This window comes from Boleophthalmus pectinirostris, unplaced genomic scaffold (genome assembly GCF_026225935.1).
Source record: "Boleophthalmus pectinirostris isolate CB_2022bp ecotype Guang Dong unplaced genomic scaffold, ASM2622593v1 HiC_scaffold_5, whole genome shotgun sequence".
NCBI classification, from domain to species: domain Eukaryota; kingdom Metazoa; phylum Chordata; class Actinopteri; order Gobiiformes; family Gobiidae; genus Boleophthalmus; species Boleophthalmus pectinirostris.
In genome coordinates, this window is record NW_026571404.1 from 29,655,619 (window position 1) to 29,676,538 (window position 20,920).

Genomic DNA, 20,920 nt, shown 5'->3' on the forward strand with positions numbered 1-20,920 from the left:
ACTATATCGACTTATAGATCAAAATCAGGACAGAGGCTTCAGGTCATACCTCAAAACAAAGACACTGAAGCCCAGATAAACACTAATTTAACATTTAAATCACATCAAGTCAAGAAAGTCTGCAACAAAGTCAAATTTTCGCCTCCGACTACCATGGTCACATGCAAACATCATTGCCCTTAAACCACTTAAGTACAAAAGAAGAATAAAAACACTTGATAGGAAACAAATCCATTATCTTTACTTTAAAATATAGTCTGGTCACAAAATAAATTCCTAAAACATACAAAAAAAAACCCCAAAAAACTCATAATAATAACAACACAGTATCACCAAATTTAGTATCACAATCTCGATATTTTGATATTTTTGCACACATGAAAGCTGTAATAAAATATTTTGGGCAATAGTATTTATCATGTGTACAATTTCCTGGAGTTTTGCTTTTAAGTTTTTGCCATTTTTATGTTTTAATGTAAGATTGGAGCTGAAGAGAGTAGAATAAATAACTTCTATAGCTAATTATTGGTTCATTAAGGCCCTTTAATGAACACAGTATATTTCCAGTATAAAACAGTATATTTACAACGGGTTTACTGGGATTAAGTGACTAAAGCAATTGAAATATTATAATATATATCGTCTATCACAATATATCATGCTTCAAATGGTGTTATTGTGACAGTTGTACTATTGCTGCAGTGCCCACGTTGGAAAAAGTCAAATTTACTTCCTAGTCATTTCCCCTGTAAGGAGGGAATGCCTTGGCCTGAGCTAATGCTATGAGCCAGTCTGAGGTTTGAACCTGCACCCTCATCATTTAGTGGTAAAAACACAACACAACACTTTGTCAAGTCACCCTGCACAACAACATTTATTTACAGAGACAACTTGGACAGGAATGTGGCTCTGGGCCCACCAATCCAAAACAATCTTTACCTCACATCCTTCTAACTGGGGGTACTGGCCGGCTAGGCTTGATAAAAATTGAAAAAGGAGAAAAAAAAAGGAACAAAAAACAGAAACAGAAGCACATGTAATATATATTTTATCTTAAGTAATGACCGCTCCTTTTGAAGTTCTCTTGTTTATGATGAAATTCTCAAAAGGCACCTGAATGTATTGAAAAAGCAATTATTCGCGCACAGTTCGGCTTCCTGAAGAAAAGCCCTCCTCTGTTGACTCCTTTGTTCAATGGCGCTCAATAACAAGGGCACAATGAGCAATGACGCAGCTTCAGTGTGTCCTTCCACGTTCTCCAGGGCTGCATTGAAAAAGTAGTTCCTTAATGAAGTCTGGAGCGGTGAATAGAGTGGCGCGGCAAGGCTTCTTAATCTGAAGTGCTATGTAAATGTGAAAGGGAAGGGAGAAATTTTACTTAACACATATTGTTTTCTTTTCATGCAAGTCAGGGAATGCATTTGATCTACTATCATTACAGTCTGCAAGGCAATGTCCAAATGGCCAAAACAGTGTCCTTTAAGTAATGAAGATACAGCTCTCAATCTTGTGTATTGACAGAAAGTCTAGTCTAATAAAAATGTATGTTGTGCCTCAGCTGCTGCAAACTAGACGACTATAAAGACTTCACACACAGAGCTGTGGACTCAAGGAAAAAAAAAAACAATACTGTTTGAAAAATTAGATTAGCATTTAATCCAAGAAGTTAAAGGCACAAAAGCCAATATTTACTCCCAACCAGAAATGTGTGTCTACCACAAAATGAACAAAAATTATCATTTTATCTTCTTGTTATATAAAAACTTTATGTTTTCCTTTAATAAGAGAACTTTGTAAAACGTGAAGTAGCTTATTTACCCAACATGTTTCAGCAGCAGCAGTGGTCTCTGGGATTCACTTATCCAGAAACAACCAAGCAACAGGAGGCGTGGTCAGTCTGATAGATCAGCCAGATCTGTCAAACTGACCAGACCTCGGAGCAACAACTGAGTAGAGAGCTATTTAACTTTTTAGAAAGTTGTCTCATTAGAAGAAAACACAAAGTTTCTCATGACATGAAAGAGTCTACTGGCTTGAGAATAGAACTGGTAACCTTCCCTATAGGCTATTGATACTTAACAATGACTGCTGGGGGTGTTCTAACATTGCACCATTACCGATGCATGTAGCAGTTACCATGGTGACACAATGCACACATTATCAAACACTGACAAAAAAGTTTTAAGACTGTCTGAGAACTCAAGAAAAAAAATCCACAAGTGATTTAAACATCACATTTTCAGAAGCCTGTGATCAGTACGAGTGTTCACGGTTCTGTTTAGGTGAAAAAGGTGAGAGTGTCTGACTGAAACACTGCTGGCTGATGTTGGCTAGACTGTGACTTGTTTAACAGCACAAATTAGACGACCTGTTGTGGTTCCTTCTGACTCAGTCTAAGTCTAAGCCATCTGGTCAGAGTGTGTTAAAACACATTCCCTCAGAATGTTGATGACTCCAACTGCAAAATACCAATATGAGGATATCACAACAAAGTTTCAGATGTAGTACAATAAAAACATATTCTAAGTACAGGATAAATTACTTTTGAATATTTTAAATGAAAATACCACATATAATCCAGACAGGAATGATTACTTTTTAACTCCAGCTGAGACAGTGAAATCACAACATTGCAGAATCTGGACTCAACCAATAACAGCCAAAATCCAAAGTTATACAACAATTACAGACTTTGAAACAATCTCTGCCTTTCTACAAACATGAACACAACAACTTTATACTCCGCAGATGTCTCATAAAATCTTATAAACCGGAATCACACATTTCCTGTCCTGAAGATAAATAAAAGAAATACAGTGTTAGCGGTCGACTGATGGAAATTCTGATCCAGAGAGCCTCCTGTTATTTTTTGGTCGATATGTAATGCTGATTTGGACATTTTTTCCCCAAAAATATATATATATATTTTATTACAAACTCATCTACCATCATGTTTTACTACAAATTGGATGAGAGAGCATTGCAGTCACTTTTTGTGCAGTGTCTTCTTCACTCTTACATGTTCAAATTAAAGGCGCATTATGTAACTTTTCTGGTGGAGGGTCTGTCGTGCTTGTCCATCTACTTTGTTTCCATGGAGATGTTATTGCTGTGCCTGGAATGTTCCAAAGTGTGACGTTAAACATACCTATCTCCACAGAAACAAGCAGGGGACGTTACTAGGCAAAATTACAGGTCAGATCTTTGAAAAGGCGACCCCACTGGCACGAACAACGCATGTGTTTCAAGGCATCTCTCTCAGCAATAAATATACTAGTAATGGATTAAATGCAAGATGGTTAAATTTAAAGCCATAGTGAGGAACATTCCAGACGAAGCAATAACATCTCATGGTAGCAGACTCCCACTACAAAGTTACATAGTGCTGCTTTAAAGCTTTTTTAATTTTTTGGCAGCTAGTTGACCCAAACAAAATATCAAAATTTAAGGCCGATAGTTAATACACTATTAGTCTAATATTGGTCTATTTGCCCAGAATACCAATGAAAGTTTAAGTTAGGGGGAAAAGTCAGACCTAGAGCGAACAAAGCCAACAAAGCTTCTCACCACCTACACATTTTATTTCACTTGTATAGAACTTTCCACCTCCTCCTCCTCCTCTTTGGCTGTGTAAAGGATGTGAGGGGAGCATTTATGACATCCAGCCTCCTTTCTCATTAACTATTTATAAATCCACACCATACAAAAGACATCAGGACTTTGACTTTGTTTAGACTCTGGTATGTTTGGTGAGCCTTCACAGAGGAGAAACAACAATGACATTTCTTAAGGTGGGCAGCCTCCAACTCCAGCACTGACACTGTTAACAGGAGATGGGCCCTTATGGAGACACCTTAAATATTTACCAGGCGGGCCCCAGACACGCCGCTTAAGGGCCGGACAGAGATTTGCTTGGGACAAGGAGCATCAGAAAATGTCAGGGCGCATCATCTTAGGGACATCAATAAAACATTACACAGCAATGCACTAAAGGCCTCCCCGGTGCCCCCTGTCAGAGTGGAGTGCACCAGCGCATAAGAAGTAACTGCAGGGCATCAGGGGCAATATGGTGGAGGTGGGTGGGAATGTGGAAAACAAAAGAAAGTACCTGTGTGGAGTTCCAGTCATCACAGCTCATGTTGTCACTTAGTCATGTTCACAGAAGCCTATGGAAGAGGAGAAGTACAGTGTAAGACAAAAAATATATACTAAAAAGCTTGAAACATGAAAAAAAAAAAAAAATTTAGACAAATTTGATGGGTGTCTATTTATCCAAATAAATATAAAATGGACAATAGACAGTACTTTTGTGGAATGCAATTTATGAGAACTTTCCATCCTCGTTTAAGAGACGTCCAAATCTTGACCTAAACACATAAATGGCTTAAAATGGTCTGAACATAAAAATAAGTGGTTTTGCACATAATATCCCGGAATATTGTGGCCATGATGGATCTTGTTATTTCTCAGAAGCTAAGCAGGGCTGAGTCTAGACAGCACTTGGATGGGAGACCACTGGGAATACCAGGTGCACAGTGGGCAAAAATTGTTATTGTGTCCATAGGCAAGACACTTCATCCATCTTGTCAAACATGGGCCAGGGCAGCTGTGGCTACTGTGTGGGAGTAGGGTGGGAAGGGGATAGAGTTATGTAATATCATTGTAATCTGTATCACTATCGGTATATAGAGTGCATTGGTCTATGTTATTTGTGTATTTGGTTTTGTATTTCTCAGAGACTGCAGATGGAAAATGGCTCCGAGAGCAATACTCTGGTACAAAGCATCATTTAATGGTTCTCTGATTAAAGCTCCTGCATATGGTCCCTGTAAACTAAACTAAACAATAGCATCGTAGTGGAGGGAAAGAAGAGCACACTGTGAGACAAAGAGCCTTTGTTCCATTAAACTCATTCATCCCTTAACCAACTAAACAGCTCGAAACAACTATCCCAGGTTTATTTTAAGTCTTTGTTTAGTTTTAGTCCAAATTTAAGTGAAATATCACACAGACACAAGTAATTATAAAGATATTTTATTTGGTTAAACCTATTCAGTTCAGTTATACAATTCATTTGAACACAAACTTCTATACTTACCTGATTCTCCACATGCTCCAGACAAAAGAAAGGGGTGTGGGAAATATCGGCCATTTTTAAAGTTTTTGGGGGAGGCCCTGGGCTGTACCATGTGGAGGGGGAGACTGGTTTGTGTTCTATTTCATTTCATATAAGTAAACTTTCATGTAAAATGGCAGTCTCATAGTTAAACTTATGTTGAAAAAAAAAAATGCTGCTCATTTGCTAAATGATCTCAAGTTTATGATCTTAAATGCCAGATTAAAGCACAAATTACTCAAATTAATTAGTGAAACTGCTTGAAGAACCTTCTGATTTCCAATACATCAAAATGATTGAACAAAGCGGGCCATAGACTTGTATTTGAAACCACTAATTAGAGCCATGTTTTAGATAATGTTGTATTAAATTACACCTGACTGCAGGGACCCATAATAGCACTTGAAATGATTTGCTTGTGTAATTATCAAAGAAAGTTTTCACATGTGGTGACCTGCCGTGTTCTTAATATTAGAGGTGTTTCTCACAGTACGAAGCAGCTAAAGATGTGCACATCTCATTTCATAATTAAACTCATTAAAAGAGCTTTTCGATATTATTATCCTGCCCCACTGAGACGAAGCCAATCTACACTTTCCTTCACAACTGATAACAACTTCAACTACAAAGTATATAAAGGCTTTAGTACTTATAGAAATAATAATACTTCATAGAAAATGGTAGAAGAGATCGTATCAGAATGAAATGACCAAAGGACTCCAACGTTTTCTTCTTAAAAAGGTACAGTCTCCATGGACATAAATACACTTTGTCATACTGTGGAAGAATATAGCCAACATTTCCATGGAAACAAGCAGGCGGAGGTCAGGTTTGTGGAGAAGCAAGCCTCTTTTTCAGTGCAATAATCACTGCAAAAACAAACAACCAAACTAACAAAAAAAGCTTTATTTATTTTTACTTTGGCAAACATGTATTCTTAGTGTGGGTGGGCTTGCCTCTCCACAGTCCTGACCTGTAACTTGGCCTGGTGCTGTCTTCCGTTTGTCTCCGTGGTGATAAAGTTAAATTCCATACTGTGGAACATTTCAGCAAAGTGGCAGAACAGAAAAGTTACACAACGCACCTTTAAATCAGAAACAAAAAAGCTGCCAAGTGGTCTAACCAAACTTATATAACACTGAAAAGAGAGGTGTTATTTTTTCTACAGTCCTTGGTCTGTCCGTGTAGTCGGCGCTCAGGGATGTCCGATCGTATCAAAATAAAATGTCAAGTTGTCATTCATGTTGTATGAGTTATCGTGTGGACCATAGTGTCACCATGACATGACTGAGGAGACAGCTCTATCACATTAGACCCGGGGTAATTATAGCGCACTTACACCAGGGAGAGCATCTTGAGCAATGCATCATGGGACACGACACTAGCATTAGCGTGTGTGGAGCGGCTGGGGCTCATTTTCACATTGAAGCACAAGAAGGGGGAGAGAAAGTGCTTTACAGAGGAGATAGAGAGACAAAATCATACTCAAGTAAGACCACTCTTAACAATAGTATTACTAGTAGTACTATTATAAAGTATTAAGTAGAAAGTAACAGTAAAACACAGTATTTGAGAAATCTACTCAAGTAAAAGTAACTGCCTTAACACAATATTTACTGGATGTATAATTGGATAATTGACCATTTCTAATTGTACAATAAAAAAATAAAAAAATAAAATAAAAACTCCAGTAAATGTACTTCAATACACAGAGCCAAACTCCTGAGCTGATAAACGATTACGGGGAGCAGTGGGAGTGGACAAACATGTCTCTCCCCTCCCATGGGGTTGTGCTGGATACCTGGTCACACATAACTTCACAGGACCCTATTTGGGCTTCATTTCCAGTCCCATCTTTAGTAATGAACAGCATTCATCACAGTGTGGGAATGCTGGGGACAGAGCCAGAGACACAAATGGGAGCAGGAGACAAAGACACTGGAAGGACAATCTGCTGTCCTTCACGCACTAATGACAGCTCCGGTGCAGTACTAGTGAAATAATCAGGTTTGGTGCAGCATTACAGAGACGGGGGCAGTTTTGGGGATGAGTCAGAGGTGTTATAATGCTGCTTATGAGCTGTGGCAGACAGAAGGGATTAAGGTTATCGGCGAGGGCACCAAAGAAGCAATTCAGCTTACAATGGTTGGGTTTCATCAAGTTCAGCTTTGGTTTTCAGGGTATTTCTCATAAAAAATATTGTATGAATTCAGTAGCACTCGCTCCCCATTGAAGTAGAGACCACATTGTGAAAACTATATGAGCAGAGCACTCGAGGGTTGCACAGTATATCACAAGTATCAAATCACAAAGGCTGCAATTAGAACTTAAAGAGTTCTTTGTTCAGGATTTTATTACCTGCCTTTTGTCTGTTGTTTTAATTGTTTTAATGTTCTGTAGCACTTTGAGATTTGTTGGCAAATGTAAAGCGAGTTATAAATAAAATGCATTATTATTATTTTTAATTATTTAGGTAACAGAATGTCCTTTTCCAACAACAAAATATAGTATTTTCATTAATGTTGCCAAACGATTAAAGGGACAGTTTGTAATTTTGGACATAGAGGCCTCATTTCCTTGTGAGCCACAATGTTGGAGACATGTAGAGACACTTTTTAAAAATTGTCCATCCAGTCCTTGTATTTGCAGAGGTCGCTGGTGCTAGGCTAGTGCATGTCAATGGCCATAGTTAGCCTGCCACTAAAAACAGTCTCACCCAATTCACAAAGCACCCGAAGCAAAACAATTATTACGCCAGACTGTCAATGTGAATGTGTGTTGATAGAATAATTTTAAGTAAAACCAATCTTGCATTTGAAGGATTTATGTCTAAGCAGCTGTAGAGAGTTGTACTTCCTAATAGAAACCTTGGCAGCGGCAGATTGATATCACCTAGCACCTATCTTACCGGCAAAGTAAAATTCCACTGCTGCTGAGAAAATAGTCCCTCAACATGCGACGATTCATGCGATGCAAGGTTAGTTTTATTTCAAACATTATTCTATCAACACAGACATTTGCATTGACAGTCTGGCGTAATAATAGATTTGCTTCAGGTGCTTTGTGGAGTGGGTAAGACTGTTTTTAGTAGCAGGCTAACTATGGCCATTGACATGCGCTATCCTAGCACCAGTGACCTCTGCAAATACAAGGACTGGATGGAATATTTAACCCTCACGCTCTCCTTGGGGGTCACATTGACCCAAAGATTTTTTTTTTCCTTTCCGCTCTCTTGGGGCGGGTCAATCAGACCCAAAAATTAATTTTCTCACCTGACAAGAATTTATTTGAAAATAAATTTTTGGGTCTGATTGACCCACCCCAAGAGAGCGGGAAGGGGAAAAAAAAAAATTGTCGGGTGTGACCCAGAGGAGAGCGTGAGTTAAAAAACTGTCTCCACATGTCTCCAACATTCTGGCTCACTAGGAAATGAGCTCCTATGTCCAAAATTCTGGACTGTGCTTTTAAAAATATTACTCAGATTAATCACAAATTTGACATTTGAATAATTATACTTAATACTGTTGTAATAAAGGTCCATTGTGTGACTTTTCTGCTGGAGGGTCCGTCAAATGCTTTTCTCCACGGAGGTGTTATTGCTTTGTCTAGAATGGTTCATCGTATGATATTAAATCCTTCTACCTTGGAGACCAAACCAGACCAAGGTACAGTTCAGATCTGTAGAAAGGAAACCTCGCTCACAGTCAGAATGCATGTTTCTCTTTTTGAGCTATAAAACCACCTGTGACTTAATAAATGTGCAAGGAGGTGACGACCTTCCACCAGAGAAGTTACACAACGCGTCTTTTACTGTGACATTTGGAAGCTGTTAGAGTTGGACTAGTGTCTTCAGTGTTCTGTAGCGGTTTGGTGAAATATTTGGCCCTTGTTACTTGTGCCAGCATTCACACATGGCCTTTATTTTTCTTACGCTGCACATGGTGTTATATTAGTTAAGCAGTTCATATTCCAAACTTCTCTCAAATATTTCTTCCCCTGGTTGTGTTAAAAATTAGGACCACTGAACTGAATCCCAAAAATAAATACAAATGTTATAAATTGTGCTGTGGTGGTCTAATCAGCAGCACATATGCGAGGCTCCTACGCAGGGGTCAGTGTTATGAGATCAATTCCCAAATCTGACACTTTGCCGAATGCCCGCCCTGCTCTTCACCCCCATTTCAAGCTATATTATAAGGATGTAACGATATCCAAATCTCACAGTACAGTATTTATTGTGATATTTGTGCAGGCTAACAAATCTGTCAATATGCTACTTTTTTCTTGACAAGACTTAATCCAAAGAACTGAAATGTAAAAGTGCTTCTAACAGTTATTTCTTCATGTAGTCTGCACTGAAATGGAGCAAAGGATCATGGTCTTTGTAGTTCCTTCAGTTTTTTTTTGCTATTGCTGCACCATAACTATTCATTTAAGCGAAAGAAACTTGTAATTCGATATATTGTGAGACCTCTGACGATACGATATCACAATATTTCAGTTATTGATGTATCCCTACTTGGGCTGGGTATCATTAGGAAGTTACCAATACGATACATAGGCCACGATACGATACATATCTCAATATAGTGAGCTCGATACGATATATTTCAAATCAATTCGATACAGTTCAATAAAAAATAAAGGTTAAATCAAGGCTGTGAAAATAAAAGTCTTTGTTAAACCACTTCTTGTGAAAAGTTAATATGAAACACAAACATTTTAATCCTCAAAACAGTGAAAATGTCAAATGTGTCGCATAAAAGAGTTTCTTTCCTCTGAACAAGAAACAAAACTGTAGCGCTGTAACAAAATAATTAGTAAAAACCCACAATATCGATACTGTATCATCACATTAAACGATACAATATATTGATATTTCGATATTTTTGCTCACCGCTAATCTCTACTATATTGGCCTTTCCAATAAAGCCTACACCAAGAAACTGCGCTCCATTGCTGAAGTGCTCAATTTGGGAAACAAAGCTATAGCATATTCCTCTTATACATTGCACTTTGACTTGACAAGTGATGCTGCCTCTACCTCCCCTTTCCCCCAAGGACCTCAGGACACCACAGCACTCTGCCATTTCAGTACAGATTTCCCTGCAAGCTTAACAGGCAGCACAGCCCGCTCATTGTTTAGCACTTCAAAGGAAACAAGCGAAAAAGCGAGTGGAGCGAGGGAGAGTCGGCGAAAAGAAAAGAAATGATAGACACGGGGATGAGAGAAGGGGATGGCAAAGGGGGGATGGAAGACAGAAAATGGAAGAAAACTCAGAGAAAGTAGCAGCGAAAGACGTTTGTGAGCATGGTTGTTAGATGTTTCATATAAAGAGTGGGAAAAGTCAAACATTCGGTGGGGATTTCGTTTGGATAGAAAGGTCAAGAGCCAATTAAAGACAGGGCCTCACTCGAAGACTTGAATCATCAGACTTCCACCAAATCCACTGTAGTGGCGTGGTTTATGTTTTCAATTGGTTTATTTAGTGGTATAACTCTGGTTTCCTGAATACAAATTTTGTATGCCAGTATATTAGAAATAGAATAAAAGAAGGATTTTAACCAACACCAAGGTTACATTCTACAGTTCCTTTACTATTAAGACCTTTACCTAAGCAGTTGGTTGAAAATGAGAATTTGTTCATTTTAACTGGTTAAATAAAGTTAAAAGGTAAATGATATGTTTGAGCACTTTTTGGTTTTCCCCTCCACTTTTTTTTTAAATTATCTGTTGGTTGTGTTGCACTTCCGCTCTGAGCCGCCACATCGTCACACCACCACGACCATTTAATATCATGTTTTTATAATAAATGTCGAGCTTTCTTTGTCGCAGTCTCTCAAGCCAGTGCTCTAACAAGTTGGGGTGACACAACAACGGCAAATGTTTAACCCCTGTTTGGGCATTTATTACAAAAACATGATATTCAATGATCACGTTGCGTGGCAGGCCCGGGGAATGGGGCGGAGCAGGAGAAGGGAGAGAGGGACGGGCTCAGACCATGAACCCCGCACTGAAGATCTGTACGTGGGCCCCGACACGCTGCATTGCTCCTGATAGGGTGCCCCTGTCACACTGAAGGATGGATCTGGCCAGCAAGGTGAATTCTCAATATGATACTTGTGAATTCACCAACTCTACCAGTGTGGCCACCAGTGGTTCAGACCAATCACAGGGCAGCATTGTAGTTTGGGCAGGAGCCAAATGTGAAGCACCCAAACAAACCAAAACAAACACTGATGCCAACGGGCAAAGGGAAACACTTTGTGCATTTGTGGACAGAAAAGATGTCTGTGCATTGCTCTTAACTAGATTAAATAAAGTTTGATTTCTTGGCTTGTTTTGCTGTTGTGATGTCTGGCCAATCAGCTTTAAGTGTTTGTCATGACGTCCCGCCTTCTCCTGATTGCTTTCTGTGCAATCCGGTTCACGCTGATAAATGTGAACGACTGAATACAGAGGCTATACAAACCAAACAAATAAAGTGTACCTTAACTTTCACCCTACTTCAATTCTATTAAAGTGAAGTCCTGACCTTTGCTGCGATACCATAATGACAAACTGATGTTTTTGAGCTTTCAACAAAGCACAACATGAAGAGTTTGCCCCTTGAAAGAAACAGTCTTCTGTATGAAGGTTAGACGTGACACTGAAGGAAACAAACAGCTGAACAAAACCTGCACAAGTTTGTTTCCAACTTTGTTACAACTCTAATTCCAACAACTGAAAATGGTTTGACTTCCACCTACCACCTACAAATGTTTACTTGTTTGATATAAAAACACTGGTAGCACCTAAGTTAATTTGACCATCTGTTTTAGCATATGTCAACATTTAAATGATTTCAGATGCCATTTTGCAGAGGCAGAAAATAGTGGGGTGAACTGCTGGTGAACCACTGCCAGTTTAGATCAGCCAATCAAACATTCTTCATTTGATTATCCAAACTGGTGACTGTTTGTCCACTGAGGTTGGTGGTCCGAATCCCGCTCTCAAAATGAAACATAATTGTGTGATAGAGAGCGGTCAGATCCACTAACCCACAGGTTGGCGATGCGATTCCAACTCCCATAGATGACCCCCCTTGTCCTCAGTCCCTGCATACCCTGGTGTATATGTGTGTAAATGGGTGAGTGGTTCCTAGTATGTAAGTAAAGCTGTTTGAATGCCTTAAAGGTGGAAAAAACGCAATACAAAAATGTGTCCATTTACCATTTGAAAGGAAGGTACCCAATGAAATACAGCCTGAGGAAGCATTTCATCATGCAACGCTAATCCCTCAAAATAAGCAATTACTTCTTATTTCTTTGCGATAATGTTTTAAGAAATGTTAGTTGTTTATGCTCAATTTCCTCCAAAACGGTTTTGGTGAGAAAGAGCTCATATGGAAGGATTCTTGGTTTTAAGCAGTTTTGAATTCCCCCAGTGGACATGGCATATCCACCATCTGTGACATTTCACTGTCTTGTCCGAGGGCCAACGAGACTGCAAACCTAAAGAGCTGTGAGGGAGGGAGAGAGAGTGAAACAAATGGGAGCTCATGGAGGCAGTTAAAAGTTGGAGTAAACTGACTTTTCTATTGGCAAAACATGAGGACATAAAAGTAAGCGGAAATATTTAGATGGTGGGAGTTGGGATACAAGTTTATTGATATTTTGCAGCTGATGTCAACAACTTTGGTGTGACAGGTGTGAAGCTAAACGAAAGCACTACTGTTACTCGAGTATTCACACGTTTGACTAATCCTTACTCATTAGTCTGTTTACATCCCCAAAGCTGATAAAATTCTCTGTTCCACCTTATGATGTCATATTGAGTGTGTATACATGCACATGAGTATCCCGGTTATAATCGGGTTTTTTGAGTATCCTGATTTCGTCATGGTGCACGTGTACGGTTTCAGTATCCCGGCTATGGCAGTATCCCGGTTATGAGAAACCGGGATACTGTAGCTGGTGTATTCTGACAGTAACCGGGATACTGTGGCATATATACGCAGTATCACGGTTACTGCAACTTAAATTTGAGTGCGAATGCGTCCAAAAGACATACTTTTCAGTCTTTTCACCACAACAATAGCAACATAAATAAAGTGACTATACATGAGTGAAATGACTGCGCTAAACCTGCACACAAATCTGCACTTGTATGATCTGCACATGTATGAAAAGTTAAACAGGAAACATTTCCTATACGATAAACGCACAGAACACACTTACCATCATCGGCCACTCCTCTGTCACAGAAAAACAGACAGAAGCTGAAACGCATCAGCGGCACAAGGAGCTAGCACTTTTTATCGGCGCTAACAATTTATGCTAATTAGCCATGCGGTCTTAAGTTTCATTTCAGTAAAACGTAAACAAATGTGGCAAAGTTGAATTATATTATCAAACGGGTTGATGTGGTTATGGTTTAGAAGTTATAAAGCCGAGTTTTTTATGCAAAATATTTTAATAAAAAATCTACAAGTTGGGTTTGATCTGCGCAGTGGATTGTGGGATACCTCATTGCTCCGTACTGCTGGTTAGAACCTCTCGAGCTTCCTATGCTAAAAGGAGCTCATGGTTGTTTGTATTTTTCCTGGTTTATTAATTTAAGGTAATTTTTGCGCTTGTGCATTTGTAAGATTGTGTCAAGAAACCGGGATACTCTATTTGATCATGTATACACGAATATGAGTATCCCGGTTTCTCAGGGTGCATGTTTACGTAGTATCCTGAATACTGACATAGCCGGGACATGCTTAAGAACCGGGATACTGATGTGCATGTATACACACTCATAGAGGTAGTTTTCAAGTTAACAGCTCCTTTTTACCTTTTGTTTAGTACAGATTGGCAATTGAAAATCATCCAAATGATTCTAGTGAAGGTGAATGAAGTTTAAAAATATAGTGGAGCACTTCCTGTATTACTGCATGACATCCCAAGGTGGAACAGAGTGTTGTCTGTTTGAGAGAAGAACTCAAAGCCTAAATATGCAGTGTTTGTGTGTTAATCATGTGTGAATGAAACAAAACTCCAGGTATATTTGTGATGATGAAACAACATTATAAACCTAGATCAGAAAATATCATAATATAGGCCCTTTAGAGAATACCATAAAGTTTAAGGCTACAATGTATTTGTAGTAGTATAGGTAGGAAAATAAGAAGTAAAACTCAGGTGCAAAAACAATTTCAACAAGAGTGACAGTTCGCAAGTTTTCAAAGTACATAGCTGCTCAGTGAAATGTTAGAACACATCTGAAGCCCACTGTGACCAGCATAACATTGTGCACACTGTAGCCCAACGCTGATAATTAACTCCAGTCTCGCACATCTGTGAATAAAAGGTTCACAAGCTTTACTGCCTTGTCAGAGTTCAAGTTAGTCCAAAGTAATTCCTCACTTCCCTATTGCGTTCCTAGCATCCTCATTATTAACTGTTATGAGTTTATACACACTTTACACAACTTTCTGAGGCCAGAGTAGTTTTGCTGTCACATTAACGCTAACAACAACTGGGATGTTAACAGCACACCAGTTTTACTTCCAGGTCTTCTGATGATAACATTTCTTTATAATTAGAAGACAGTACACAGTGGTCTCATTTTGACCCTAAAAGCTGAGTTTACAATAGAACTGTACTGGGGCACAAATTTAGCTTTATTACATGCACAGGGACATGCACACTGCTCTGGACCATACCCATTTTTATTATCTACTGTATTTTTCCAACTATAAGTCACATTTATTACCATGGTTAGGGTAGTCCTGCGACTTATACTCCGACTTATACATAAAAATGTTCACATTGACAGCTGTGAGAGGGCACTCTAGACTTGTGTGTCAGTATCTTCTACTCTTGTTACTTCTGTACCACTGTCACTTCGCTCTCCACTGCACATGTCTCCTGCAGAAATCACACCATTACTTCTGTACCACTGAAAATTTAACAACTGAGAAGGCTGAACACAAATGCCCCAAAAAGAAAATCATATTTTGCAGGTTACAAGCTGCAAGCAGTGAAATCTGCAGCCAAAAACGGTAATCGAGCAGCAGACAGAAAGTTTGGAGTGAGCGAGAATCTTCTGACAACAGGGAGAGTGCACCATACAACTTTCCTGGAAGTCAATGAGTGGATCGACAAAGCCTGAACTTCAGTGACACCGAAACCATCCTGTCGCGATTCAGAAAGGCCGGAATAATTCTAACTGGAACTGATGCTGAGTCTGACGACAGCTACACAGAAGAGGCGTTCCCTTTTCCTCCGGAGGTCACGGAGTTGCTCAGAAGTGACACTGAGGATGAAGAATTCAATGGATTTAGTGATTTGGAGTGAGATGAAGAGTTTGGTAAACTTGTTGTTCCGTTGTTTATGCTATAGTTTTCTGAAGAACTGTTCATATGTGACGTTATCAGCCTGTAGTTCGCTATTCTATTGATATTATTATAACTTGCCTTTCAAGATGGGATGTTGGTTCCTGGTCTCTGATTTCATTAAATAAATTTCCCCTAAAAAGAGCAACTTATAGTCTGGTGCAACTTATAGTTCGAAAAACATGGTAAATACCAACACAACAAAATGCAGCTAATTTGGTGGATAGATATTTACTGTATTTATTTTCTATCACGATGTCACTATTGATACTTTGCAGTGACACCACACTGGGGTGCTTTACATGTGGTGTATGGTGAAGTTACCATGGTGACTCAATGCACACAAACCCCATCAAAAAAGTTAGAAGATTTAAGAAAGATTAAAACAACATATTCTCAGGAGCCTGTGATTGATGTGAGTGTCCATGGTCATTTTCAGAATTAGATTTTCAAGGTGAGAGTGACAGAATAGTAGAAAAACAGCAATTTGAGTTTATATTATTATAATTAAAAAAATGTCACGAGTTTGGTGGGATTACGCCTGTGGTAAATACCAATAATGCAATTCAATTATAAACCACAGAAAGGGCAAACTAGAGAGAAAATCTTCAATAATTATGTTTACTGCAATTTCGTGGAATGTGAAATCTAACCTCGAGACTAACCTTGTTGTATTTTTATGCAATTCTTTTATTTTTCCTACATTTACATTTCCACCACTTGGAAACCAGACTGTAGGGAACTGGAAGAGAAAGAAAAAGGCTCTATAAATAATTAAAATGAAAATAAAAGGTATCTGGTATAGGCTTGTCACAATAAATACTATATTGACTTATCGTTCAATATAAGGAAGCTGGAAGAATATTTTTGGGGGTCAGTGTTTATCATCAGTACATTTTGGTTCATCTTTGGCTGTTAAAGGTTTGAGTCTTAGGAGGTTGTATATTTACTTATTGCAGCTCATGTTTCTTTAACAATATTTTACTTGTATTGTACTGTATTGTATTTAAAATAGTTTTTTTGTGATATGAATTTGCTCTTGGGTTTTGTCAGTGGAGTAAATTAGTTTCAATATGATTGTTTTTCAGTGTTGGGGAGTAAATGAATACAAATGAAAATACATATTCTGAATACTTACTGTATGTATTTAACTGTATTCTGGTACAGTTAGTTTTTCATTTGGTGGTATTCAGTTATAGTTACTTTCTTAAATTAAATAAATACTTTATCATGTAATTTTGGCTTTATGTGTTATTAGTGAGAAAAAAGAATGTGCGACAAACAGAACAACAGAAATAAAGCAGTTTGTAATACAATGTAGTATTTTTTTAAACTAAAATATAATGCACTTTAATGTAAAAATGTTCTAAGTATTCACAGAGTACTCTGATTGGCCCACGTAACAGAATACATTAAAAAATACATGTTAATTCAGGGGTTCAGTATTCTGTGACTAAATAGTTCTCTTTTTTTTTCTTTTTTTTTTTTAGCTCCACCATTTCTACACTTCTACCACTCACATTTCTGCGTTGGTAGGTGTCCAATCTCTGCTCAGATTTTCAAAGTATTCTTCAGAATTTGTTATCTCGATAGGTCTTAGCTGGTGCTGTTTTTCTGTAGTCCACCTTGTACCCTGCGTGTGAGAGACACCTCATGTAACTATAGACCACCGTCAGTCAGATCAGCACTGTTAAAAGCCTGTGCCATTTATGAACCCTGACTGAATACAGTATGACTGCACGATATCTGAGAGCGCAGCGCTAGGATCCATTAACGGAAGACGCCATATTATTAACACAGGCTCGTCGGGCTGTTGTGCTTTGAGACTGTAATGAAGATGTGTTGACAGACTTGGTTAAAGAGATGAAGAGTGACAAGTAGAGACGCACTTTCAGTTTTGCCTTATGAATTGACTGTACTAGTATCAAAAATTATTTACAAAGCAAGGATATATGGAGGCTACATTTTAATTATTCATGGGTGTACATTTAAAGGCTGTTTGTATGTCACGACGCTGACTACAGAGCTGGGTCAAGACGTAAAAGTGAGCGTAGGTTGGAGAGGTGCATTTATATTTAAAGGTCCTATATTACGCAAAATGGATTCTCGTGCACTTTAACCCATGTTATAATGTTGTTACCTCCTGAAAAACATGTCTAGACTTGTGTTTTGTTTCATTCATGTTTGGGTAATCCTATTTGTCTTCATCTCCAAAACTCAAATTGTACATTTTAAATTGTATTAAACGATATTTAAAATGTCCTATGGGTAATTCCACGCCAAATCTCCAAATGTCCCCGCTTGACCATCTCAGATTTGACTGAAAAAATTCTAAGAGGTTCACACACTTTCCAACAGGAAAAGTCCCAAATTTTAGCTTCCAACTCCTTATAGTTTTGTCATTAAAAAATATTTTGTCAATCACCACCTGTCCTGTTTTGAGCAGTTTTTCGAGGAGCCACTTTCAGATTGCTGTATCTAAAAAACTGAAGGTCGGTCCTTCAAAATTTCAAGAGTTAAAATTTGGCAAATGCACTTGTAAAATATGGATTTTTACACATGTGATTTTGATTTATCACAGATTTCTGAGGGCTTGAATTTGCTTGAAAATTCTCTTCAAATATGAGGGCATCTTTGAAGGACTGTGGAAATTTCAAAGACAGAGGTTTGATATTGAACATACACCTTCCTACACATGCTGTGTACTTTGTATTTTAAAACTGACCCTCTGTGATGAACGCTCTACAAGATATTAAGGGTTAAAAATGGAAAAAAATTAATTTGGTGCCAGCTTTACCATGTTATATAAAAAACATGACAGCACCCACCAACATAAAATGGACCGTTTTAGAAAGACTAGATGTCTGTTTTTAACATATCCAAAATTTGTGATGGTGTTCTGCCTTATTTTCGCAAAATGAATTTTTGAAAATGTGGTGTTCGCTTTAATGTTCATCATTCATGGACTATGAAGGCACTTTCAGAAGTTAAGAAAACACCCTGATTTCATGACTCACAGCTTAAACTCAACAAAATGTTTCATTTCATTTCTGTGTAAAAGTCCATATTTTACAAGTACATTTGCCAAATTTTAACCCTTGAAAATTTGAAGGACTGACCTTAAATATTTTTTTTTAGATACAGCGATCTGAAAGTGGCTCCTTGGACAACTCTGCTCAAAACAGGTCAGGGGGGAGCTGACAAAATGTTTTTAATGACAAAACTTTAAGGAGTTGGGAGCTAAAATTTGGGACTTTTCCTATTGGTGTAAAGCGGGTGAACCTCTTAGAATTTTTTCAGCCAAATTTTTTTTTGGGGGGGGGTTCAGATCTGTGCAGAGGAGAGACAGCTCACAGCAAGAATCCATGGAAATCAGGGTATTTATGGAACAAATAATGAATAAATGTGAGACATATTAGTTTAATGCTACACTGTGGAACATTCCAAGCAATAACACCACCCTTTAGAAAAGAAGAAAAGTTAAAATGGTAAGTATCAAGATGACAAAGCATTTCAGTTTTAAATCTACAAACAATAAAGTACATTACACCGCATGCATTCTAACTCTCACTCAAATCTGTGAACTACATAAGGTACGAAGTAAGCTTTGAATTTCACAACATTCCTCTAGGCCAAGGATAAAAAGGGGAACAAAAATCCACAAACTTCATTACTATGCATTGCTCGGCTTGATAAACGTGGTGTTTTTGTCTGAACTCTGCTCTTGTGTTTTGCTGCATCCTATTTGCTGATGACCCCGTGACCCCGGCGCACAGAAGGGACCTTTAAACACCAGATGGATATAAACAAAAGGTAATTTGAATGACTAATGAGGGCTCGGGGGCTCCACCTGTTGGTCGGCCCTGGCGTTTGTTTATAGTTGTCCTCTCCCCTCCAGAGCAGATCATTACACCACACCGAGACAACAAGGAGGGCCTATTTGTCTCCCTGCCCTGGATACACAATAACTCTGAGAAAAGTTAAAGGCCCTATATTACACAAAACTGACTCTTGTGAACTTTAAGCCACGTTATAATGTTGTTACCTCCTCAAAAACATTCCTGGAGTTGTGCTTTGTTTCATTCACACATGTTTGTGTCATGAACCAGTTGTTTTGAAGTTAACAGCTACCATTTTACCTTTTGTTCAGTATAGATTGGCAATTCCATGTTTGAAATTATCCAAATGATTCTAGTTAAGAGTTAGGGTTAGTTGTATAGTAGGGTTGGGCGGTATCCAACTTTTGATACCGTTAAACCTTCTCAGGATTTTACCGCAGTATATAGTATTACCGTATTACCAAAATGTTTGAGTATGACTTTGATAAGATACAAAGCCGCATCACTATACGGTCTATGCATATGACCTGCAGACTTATAAGTAATCTCTGAAAAGTTTCACATGAACCATCTCCAACACGATATATGCACAGAACAGACTCATCGTCAGCAGCACATTCTCTGTCACAGAAAGAACACATATATTCCCTGAGTCGAGTCCTTTAGTCCGACAGAAGCTGACTGCATCAGTGCACAAGGAAAGAGCTGTTTTTATCAGCGCTTTATAGTTTATGCAAATTAGTCATGTGGTTTTAAATTTTTTTTTTTTCTGTAAAATGTAAACAAATGTGTGCCTGAAGCCAAAATGCTGCCAAATTGCAGAAGTACTAGTATTTTTTTGGGGGGGACCAACTCACTTGCAGCCGGACTTGCCATCTTGTCTTGGTCTCCCTTATGAGCGTCACGTGACAACGGAACGAAAACTAAATTGACAGTCATCTCTCCACGCAGTTAAAAGAAACATTATAGATGACTATTGGTTTTAAATCATGATAGCATTAAGTAAAATATAAAATAAAACCACACATTCATTTGTTCTGAGCAAATACATTTAGGAATCAGTAAATTATAATATTACAGTATATTAGGTCCTTATGCACTGCAGATTTTTTTTAATGACAGTAATGAAACTAATACTGTTGCTACTTTTTGATACCGCGGGATACCGTAATACCGTATTACCACAAAACCCTAGTGTATGAAGATTAAGAACACTGTAGAGCACTTCCTGTATTACCACGTGACATCACAAGGTGTAACAGAGTGTTTTCTGTTTGAGAGAAAAACTCAGCTCTAGATATGTTTGTGATGAGGAAACAAGATTAAAATATAGATGAGAAAACAGCAAAAATAGCAGCATAGATGAATATACTGTATTATTGCTTTATATTCTGCTTATACAACCAAGGAAACAAGCACCTCAGGTCAGGTTTAGAGGTCAAAACTGCAGCAAGGCCACTCATTATGAATTTCTAAGTATTTCTGAGCAATAAAATGCCTGTGTAACAATATCAGATTAGAAAGAATACTGTTGAACATTCCAGGCAACACAATAACATCACCAGAGATTATAGAGCACCTAAAGTTTTAAGATTCAAGAA

At 38.2% G+C, this 20,920-nt stretch overlaps 1 long non-coding RNA gene across 1 annotated transcript in view; it reads right to left on the minus strand.

Moving 5' to 3' along the window:
* Nucleotides 1–943: 943 nt before the first annotated feature.
* LOC129411586 (uncharacterized) overlaps nucleotides 944–20,920 on the minus strand; it is an 85,731-nt gene continuing 65,754 nt past the window's right edge. The window contains exons 2-3 of the long non-coding RNA XR_008633383.1: nucleotides 4,109–4,166; nucleotides 944–1,343 (exon numbers count right to left, since the gene is read on the minus strand). This is a non-coding gene — a long non-coding RNA (uncharacterized LOC129411586). The remainder of the gene's footprint in view (nucleotides 1,344–4,108; nucleotides 4,167–20,920) is intronic.